The 9,331-nt window shown below is 43.1% G+C and overlaps 1 protein-coding gene across 1 annotated transcript in view; it reads left to right on the top strand.

The window, feature by feature from the left end:
- The first annotated feature begins 27 nt into the window (after positions 1-27).
- Positions 28-9,331, top strand: part of Kpna5 (karyopherin subunit alpha 5) — a 59,983-nt gene continuing 50,679 nt past the window's right edge. Inside the window, exons 1-2 of the mRNA XM_052751351.1 lie at positions 28-140; positions 7,574-7,746. The gene's annotated coding sequence lies outside the window, so the exon portion shown is untranslated. The remainder of the gene's footprint in view (positions 141-7,573; positions 7,747-9,331) is intronic.

Below are 9,331 nucleotides of genomic sequence, written 5' to 3'. Positions count from 1 at the left end.
CGAAAGGGACCCCGGGCCTGCGACAGTCCTCCGCAGTACCGCATGCACAACAGCCCTTCCTCAATCGCCGGGAAGGAGATCCCAGCATGCCCCTCTCCAGATCCGTCGGAGTGGTGATGCATTCTGGGACCTGCGGTGAGGTGGGTTTTTTTTTTTTTGCATCCTTTGCTAGAGCATCCTTGGTCCCTCCCAGCCTCCCGCCGCAGTTTCCACGCCTGATTTGCTAAAAGAAAAAAATAGGTTCTGAGATTTTTGAAATCTGAGTACATGGATACGTCGGCTCCTAGGGCAAACACGTGTTTCTATTTACATATCGTCTAGTGTCAGCCTCTCAGTTATGCTCTGCAGGCTAATTAAGGCAGGTTCCTTCGTCCAGATTACAAAGTTGCCTGTTCCTTGTAGTGACAGTCTCCCCAGAGTTCCCACAAGAAGTGTTGTTTGTACCTGGAGGCTCCCTGCTAACTAAAATACACAAAACACAGCATAGTCTGCTGAGGCAGAGACAAGAAAAACAAATGGACACCGTAAATGTTACAAAGAAAATAAAACCGAGTTACAGAGGTTGCTGTTGTCAGGAAGTCTCCTCATAACGTGCTCTCCTTTTAGAGAGACAGTATTAATGTTAGAAAGTCTGCTTACAGAGTTACTGATGTTGGGGCAAGTTCTGTTTAACGAGGTGGATATCCTGATGAACAGAGGGAAACTAACAAGAAAGAAGCCGTAGCCTGAAGCAACAGGGATGTTTTGTGACTAAATCATAACGTGTTAGAAGAGTGATTACTACAGTGGTTCTCAACTTGTAGGTCGGGACCCATTTGGCGGGGAGTCGAAGGACCCTTTCACAGGGTGGCCTAAGACCACTGGAAGACAGTTATTAACATTACGATTCATAATATTAGCAAAATTACAGTTATGAAGTAGCAGCGAAAATAATCTTATGGTTGGGGGTCACCACAACATTAGGAACTATATTAAAAGGTTGCAGCATTAGGAAGGTTGAGAACCACTGGATTACAAAATAAGCTTAGAGCTTCAGGGTCTTCAACTCACTTAAGACCTCTGAGGAAGCTACTAGAGTATTTAAGTAGGAGGATGACGTAATCTGATGAGTATAATATTTTTAAATGATGGGGGTACGGTTAAATGTGGTACAAGGAGCAAAATATATTTTTTGATTCTCTGAATCTACTAAAGGAGAATGAAAGGGCAGAGGTCATTATAAGAGCAAATGGTATTCTTACAGAACACTGAAAGCTAGAAAACAAGCAGATTAATAGCAATTAGATGAGAGGTCAACAAAAAAGTCAATTCTCCAGAGGTGCAAAAAAATATTCAGAAAACTTCTGGAGAAGAACTTGAAGGACTGAATGAAAGGAAACTTCGTGAAATGTCTAAACAAGGTATAGCTAAAACTCCGCCTCCAGATTTCCTCCATCACCAGCTTCCCATGTGACTCCTCTTTCCCTCCAAGACAGGTTTGGTTAATGAAGAAAGGTGTACAGGCCATCTTCTGTAACCAGGCAAGGCTTCCAATTTTGGGACACCAACCTAGAAACAAAAGCTTCTGTCCTGCCTATAATTTGTGCTGGGGCAATAGAGGTGCAGAACTTGTGGGAGTGGCCAAACAATGACAGGTCTAATTTGAGTTCCATACCAGGAGAGGGAGCCTCTGCCCCACATTGCCTGGATGACTAGGAACTGGAAGCTGGATAGGCCATACCTGGATAGCCCAGAGACCTAGAATAGAGGAGGAGGCCAGAATCGATAAAATGATTCCTATGATATTCTGCTATAATCATAGATTGGTGCCTAGCCCAATCATCATCAGGGAAGACTCTCTTGGCAGCTGATGGAAGCAGATGCAGAGACCCACAGAAAAACACTAAGTGGAGAGAGCCCAAGTTGGAGATCTCCATTAGGTCCCTCCCCTAGAAGCTAGGAGAACCCACAGAAGAGGGAGGGGGACTATTGTAGGAACCAGAGGGGTTGAGGACACCAGGAGAACACTGCCCACAGAATCAATAAGCAGGGCTCATGGGGCCCATAGAGACTGAAGCAGCAATCACGGAGCCTGCATGGGTCTGTACTAGGTCCTCTGCATGTGTTATGGTTGTTGGCTTGGTGTTTTGAGGGGACTCCTGACAGTGGGAATGGGGGTGTCTCTGATTTTTTTTGCCTTCTCTTGGGACTCCTTTCCTCCTACTAGGCTGCCTTGCCCAGCTTTGATATGAGGGTTTGTGCCTAATCTTATTGTATCTTGTTATGCCTTATTCAGGTGATATCCTGGGAGGCCTATTCCTTCCTCCCTTAAGGGAAATGGAGTGGACCTAGAGAAGAGGGAAAGTAGAGTGGGGAGACTGGGAGGAGTGAAGGGAGAGGAAACTGGTTGGGATGTACTGAAAAACAAAACTAAAAGAAAAAACATGTTTGGGCTGGCGAGCTGGCTCAGAGGTTAAGAGCACTGACTGTTCTTCCAGAGGTCCTGAGTTCAATTCCCAGAAACCACATCGTGGCTTACAACCATCTACAATGAGATCTGGTGCCCTCTTCTGCTATGCAGGTATACATACAGGCAGAACACTGCATAATAAATCTTTTAAAAAATATTTTTAAAATGTTCAAAAAAAAGAAAGGGAAGAGATAGGGAGAGAGAGAAAGAGAGAGAGAGAGACAGAAAGAAAGAAAGAAAGAAAGAAAGAAAGAAAGAAAGAAAGAAAGAAAAAGTTCAGAAACGTGCTATTTGAAGAGAAGCTATTGGTTTTTTTATTTTGATGTAGGCTTTGACTAAAGGCACATGCATTCAGATTACCAGGATTAATATCATTTTAATCAAAAGGCTAATGCATTCGAACAAAACTTTGTGGAATGCCTTAACAAGGGGTAGCTAAAACTCTGCCTCCAGATTTTCCCATCACTGGCTTCTGGCGTGACTCATCTTTCCCTCCAAGACAGGTTTTGTTCATGAAGAAAATAACTCATAGAGGCAATGAACCCAGCAATGGATAAGACTGGTGTCAAGGTGTTGGGTTGAAAATAGGAAGCAGAAAAAGGCAAATATTGAACTATGAACTAAAAGTTTTCTGTTCAGGGTTCAAGGAGGACTCTGAGGTCAACTGCCCATTGGGATAAGAAATATATTGAGTTATTAATGCCATAGACAGCAGGCAGCTGAAGTCCTCTGAGGAGAGCTCAGGTCCTTGTGCCAGAATGGGAGTCCTTAGAGGTCTCAAGGAAAGAATGGTGGGAAGGAGATTTTAAAAGTTTTCTCTTAACCCACAGTTGGCTATTTCTAGGGTAGATGGGTTGTTTTATTAAGGTTTCTATTGCTGTGTGAGAGAGAAAAAGACCACCATGAAAAAAAGCAACTTTGAGGAAAAAGTTTATTTCAGTTTACAGCTCTCATGTCACACTCCATCTCTGATTGGGGTCAGAGGCAGGAACAGAAGCAGAAACTTTGGAGGAGTTCTGCTTATGTTTTTTGTTTGTGGTTTTTTTGAGACAGGGTTTCTCTGTGTAGTTTTGGTGCCTGTCCTGGATCTCACTCTGTATACCAGGCTGGCCTGGAACTCACAGAGATCTGCCTGGCTCTGCCTCCCAAGTGCTGGGATTAAAGGCTTGTGCCACCATCGCCTGGCTCCCTGCTTATGGTTCTTCATGGCTTGCTCAACTTGCTTTCTTGTATAATGAAGGACCACCTGCCCAGGGATGGCACCACCCACAATAGGCCGAGACACTGCCCCACCCCATCTCAGTCCCCACTCCACCCCCTCTTCAACCATTAATCAAGAAAATGCCTAATGCCTCACAGGCTTGCCCACAGGCCAATCTGGTGGGGGCATTTTCTCAATTAAGGTTCCCTCTTTCCCAATAACTCTAGCTTGTGTCAAGTTGACATAAAACTAACCAGGATGTCAGTTAAAAGAATGGCAGGTGGTGCATAAACATTTCTACTGGATAGACACTGTTTTGAGTTCATATAACAGGGATGGCAGGAATCTAGAGAAACATGCTACTTGAGTTCTGCACACCAAATCACTTTAGTTTTGAGAATATCACAGTTCAAGCAAAGTGGAGGAATGTTGTGGAATATTACTCTAACTAGGAAAAGGGGTGCTACATTTGTTTCTGCTGCATTTGTTTAATGATGTAAAGATGTGTTGCTGTTTCACTTTGCCTGCCTAAGGCACCTGACTGGTTTAATAAAAATCTGAATGGTCAATAGCTAGGTAGTAGAGGGATAGGCAGGGCTGGCGAGCAGCGAGAATAAATGGGAGGAGGAATCTAGGCTCTTGAGGAGAGAGAAGGGAGAAGAGAACAAGGGAGAAAGGGAAGCAGCTGCCAGCCAGCCAGCCAAATATGGAGTAGGACATACAGAATGAAAGAAAGATAAAAAAAGCCCCAAGGCAAAATGTAGATGAAGAGAATCACATTACTTAATTTAAGTAATAAGAGCTAGTGGAACACGTATAGGCTAAGGCCCAGCATTCATAACTAATAATATGTCTCTGTATCATTATTTGGGAGCTGGTTGGTGGCCCCAAAGGAAGCCTGCTACAGAGGAACTTTATGAAATGCCATGGTTCTGGCTAACAGTGAATCCCTTAAAACTGTTTTATCTTATCTCATCCTGAGGCCTGGTGTGTGTCTCCAAGGCAAGAGGTTGAAAATTCCTCCCCTGAGAAATGATAAGGGATAAAGAAGAGGGGAGAGAGAAAGAGGGAGGGACAGACTATTGCCTGACAAAAGTCAGTCCTCCCTTTGTGTTACCTGGTGGAGAAGGCACCAGCTGATGCGCAAAGGAGCCTATCTGGTGTGTGCTTTCTTGCAATAAGTATACAGGTACTTCAGTGTCTTATTCACAAATATGAGTTGTTAGATCAGGATTGATGGAGGCAATGGGAAAATCAAAGAGGAGACTGACCTTTGCTGGAGCAGATGTCCTTCCCTGGGACAACGAAAGGCAAGGAGTCTCTTGGCAGAAGTTGAAGATGTACACCCAGGCACAGGAGACTTGGGGTTTTATAGGGCAGACAAGGAAACCTTTGGGGTGAAAATTTTTATCTGTAGATCTATTCTTTGTAGTCTTAGGGCTAAATAATGCCAGCCGAATAATGTTGTGGAATATTCCTTTACACTGTGTGAAGACGTGTCACTGTGACTGGTTTAATTAAAAACCTGAGTGGCCAGTAGTTAGGCAGGTTTCCCAGGCACAGAGGATGCATGGAAGAAGAAGGTGGAGACAAGACATCAAGGACACAGAGCAAGCAGGAATGGCAATATGGAGATGAGGTAAGAGAGCCATGAGGCAGAAAGTCAATTAATAAATGGGTTAATTTAAGTTATAAGAGTTAGTTAGAAACAAGCCTAAGCTATCAGCCATCTTTCATAATTAATAAGAAGTCTCCATGTCATTTTTTTTGTGAGCTGGCGGCCCAAAGAAAAATCCATCTACAGAATAATGTCAGTTCTGATCACATATTGACTTTCTCGTCAAGAGTCTCCCAGCTCCTAACTGATGTTGTCATTACTGTGTTGACTATCTTGTCAGGCAGGTATTCTTATTCCTGTGCTGAGTCAGGAGTTTCTTAGCTCATCTGAGGCTCTTTGTTTTAGGCTGTTAGTCCTTCAAGAGTCTATTATTTAAGGATCACCAGGCCATTGAGTAGAGCCAAAAAATCAGGTAGGATGGAACATATACATATTTGAGTCAGGGTGTGTTAATCCCAAAGATTGGAGGAGAAAGACCACTGACCCAAATCACATGACCAAATTAATTAAAGCAAGCTTTTTGAATTCATGTATACAACCTGGCTCCTCCTAAGGTGAGGTTCAAGAGGTCAGCATTGGATGTGGGGAAGATAAAGTTTTTATAACTCAGGGGTAGGTATAGATGGACGTTTCCTGTCTTGACTGCCTGCTCCCAAATACCCGACAGCTGCTTTCCAAATTACCACACAGAGGCTTATATTAATTATAAAAGCTCAGTCAATAGCTGAGGCTTAACTAACTAGCTCTTACACTTAAATTTTAACCCGTAATTCTTATCTATGTTTAGCCATGTGGCTTGGTACCTTTTTTCAAAACAGCATTCTCATCTTGCCTCTCTGCATTTGCCAGCCACTCTCTGACTCTATCCTTCCTCTTCCCAGAATTCTCCTAGTCTGGCTCCCAAGCTCAATCTCTTCCTGCCCAGCTGTCAGCCAATCAGCTTTTTATTAGCAAATGAGAGTAATGCATATTCATAGTTTAGAAAAAAACGACTGTTCCACAGCAGGTAGGGGAGTTCCAAATGGGGGATTTGGCAGGCAAATAGGCAGGGTTATAAAGCAGAACATAACAAGGTGGTCATAACAAGGTAGTAATAACAACAGGTAGTTATAATAACTTTTTGAAACAAAGGTCGGGTTGTAAAATGGTCATAATAACTTTTGAAACAAAGACATGGTTGCTGTTTCCTGGAAAAGCCAGGCAGTAAAGAACCATTTGTATTTAAGGTTACAGGTGAGACATAGCTCAATCCTTGAGAAACAAAAGTTTAATCATAGACAAGAATTAACCTAGTTTGTCTTATTAATTCCACCAAATGGGAGTAAAGAGCATTACCCAAATTCTTTGGTCAAATTATGCAAGCTTTATTTTCTGTCAGACAGGGAGGGCTGTTTCCCTAAAGTAAGGTTTGAGAAAATAGCATTGAACACAGGAGAAGGTTTATATAGGCCCCAAACCTGCAAGACTGGGGGAGGGGGAGTGTTCACAGGTTAGGAGATTTCCAGAGGAATTTTGGTTATGTAGAAACTTGGCAGAACATCTTATCAGGGTGGAGGTTAGGGTATAGCGTGTGGAATACGTCAAATTCCAGAAAATAAGTCAAGGCATGATTAAACCCAAGTTTTACAGAAAACAGGAGTAACTAATTTTGATCTTGTAACAAGATGGCTTCTAATGTTAAGATGGAGACAAGCTAGTCCATCAGTCTTTACTATCAGATAGCTTTCAAACCTAAGATGGAAGTCGGCTGATTCATCAGGTGGTCACACTGTATAGTCCTGACTGATTTTAAAGTTGCTATAGAGATCCCAATGGCCTCCAACTCACAGACTTCCACCTACCTCAGCCTCCCAAGTGCTGAGATTAAAGGTGTGCATCACCTCACCTGGCCTCAAAACAATATTTGTAAAGTTAGGTCTGAAGAAATGCAACATAAGAATAAAAGGGGAGAAGTTAAAGTCACAATATCCTCTAAGCGACAATAAAAATATACTTAATTCCTAAATTAAAAACACAAGCATCTCTTTGGATTAGAAACTACTATCACAAGTTTTAAGTATATCAGTGGGAATTTAGAGGATACAACAGGAAGTTTCTCAGGAAATAGAACAAAAGAAGAGATGGGAAATCAGAAAGTACAAAATTTTTTAAAAGTACCAAATTAGACAACAAGTTGAATTCCCCTAGCTAACAAGAGCTACACAAAGGAGGAAAAGACAAAAGGTGGAAATTAATTTTGAAGGAACTAAAGTAGGAGGCCATTTTGCCAAACACCACCTCTCATTTTTTTTTTTTTTTTAAGCAGGAATAAGGAAAGAAGCAAAACAAGAAAAGTGGGAAGCATGGAATTCAACAGCAATCTCTATCTCCCTAAATGAGGCAGCAAAGAAAGAAACGTGAAGAGGAATTGAGATTACGGTTACCAAACTGAGGATCGCAGCTCACACCCCAACACCTAGATCTGGCCCCCTATTCTCAGTAAGTTGATGAAAAGAGCCAAATAAATAATGACAGGCATGAAAGGGGATTTATTCAATGTGGCCATATTGGGAAGGGAGACAAAGAGATCCGGCGATCTCTCAAGTCCATCTCTGGGATCTTGACTTGAGGTAGTATTTAAAGACAAGGCCAGAAGTACTCATGACTCATCAGTCCGGCCATGGCACGTTCCTTTGTTCAACATTGTTTCAGCTCCAAGTCTGTCCTGCAAGGTGATCTGACAAGTTGTGACTCTTTCAAGACACAGGTTCCTCCCTGGCTGTCCCACCCTGGCTGTCCCACCCTCGTCACTCATTCCTTTGCCCAACAGGAGATTGCCGGAGAAATTTTGATTTTGTGGGATTATACTTCTAATAGTCTGTTAGGCAAAGGATACAAGTGTATCTTTAGAACCTGTTCATGCTTGGCCAGACAGGCTGCTTGTAGTATTAATATTTGAAAAGTCTTATCCAGGTTCCTTTTGTTAAGCTTCCCTTCTCAGTTACACATATGGACAGTCAAAGAATCACTTTGTATCTCTTCATATTTCAGTTACTAGACATAACCTATTTAGCTACTCTAGTACATTGAAAACTTCTTCGTGGCAGGAACCATGGTATTTACCTTGCATACTCAGAGCTTACCATTACCCGTGGACCTTAGTCGGCCTTCTCCACTACTGCTTGTAGCTCTTCAGGGTGGATTATGGGGCTTGTGTGAGTTTGCTATAATTTATAGAGTACTTCATCTGGAGTTAATTCTTGCATTGACAGGAAATGACATTTGTGGAAAACCTTCAGGTGTTAAAGAAAATTATAAAAGAATGGCAAATTCAAAACTGGAAAGAAGCATACGAGAGGCTGAAGCAGGAGACTTGCAGGAGGGTAGGAGACTATTTCTGAGCTACATGACAGCCAGCTAGGGCTACACAGCAAGACCTGCCTCAGGATTAAATTCAAAAGGTTGTTTCTTGGTCGGGAGGTGGTGGCGCAAGCCTTTAATCCCAGCACTCGGAAGGCAGAGGTAGGCGGATCTCTGTGAGTTGGAGGCCAGCCTGGGCTACAAAGTGAGTTCCAGGAAAGGCACAAAGCTACACAGAGAAACCCTGTCTCGAAAAACCAAAAAAAAAAAAAAAAAAAAAAAAAAAGATTATTTCTTAAGCTACACACACACACACACACGTACAAGCACATCGTCAGACGTTTGTAAAGCTGAAGAAGGCGAAAGGCTGTATGTGACCTTTCATGAGCCTTGAGTTTTTGTTTTGCTTTTTAAAAACCAGTTCCGGTGCTAGGTCCCGGAGAGTAATTCGGTTCTTGGGTCTACCCAGCACTCTCAAAATAACAGTCTAGAATGGAGAGGTAGCTGAACGAACGGACACAAGAGAGCTCGCCCGTGCAGGCGCAGAGAGGACTAGTGACACTCTCGACACGAGGCTACAACCTAAGGGGTCAACGCAGCTGCTCCCGCAGAGGGCAAGCTGCAGGATGCTGCCCTTGCGAGCCACCAGCTGAGCGGCCACGCCCCTCCGCCACCAAGCTGGCTGCCACGCCCCCTCCGCCACCAAGCTGGCTGCCACGCCCCC

The sequence above is a fragment of the Peromyscus californicus genome, unplaced genomic scaffold (assembly GCF_007827085.1).
Source record: "Peromyscus californicus insignis strain IS unplaced genomic scaffold, ASM782708v3 Scaffold_22__1_contigs__length_63687245, whole genome shotgun sequence".
Taxonomy (NCBI): Eukaryota; Metazoa; Chordata; class Mammalia; order Rodentia; family Cricetidae; genus Peromyscus; species Peromyscus californicus.
This window is presented reverse-complemented; position numbering and strand designations above follow the sequence as displayed.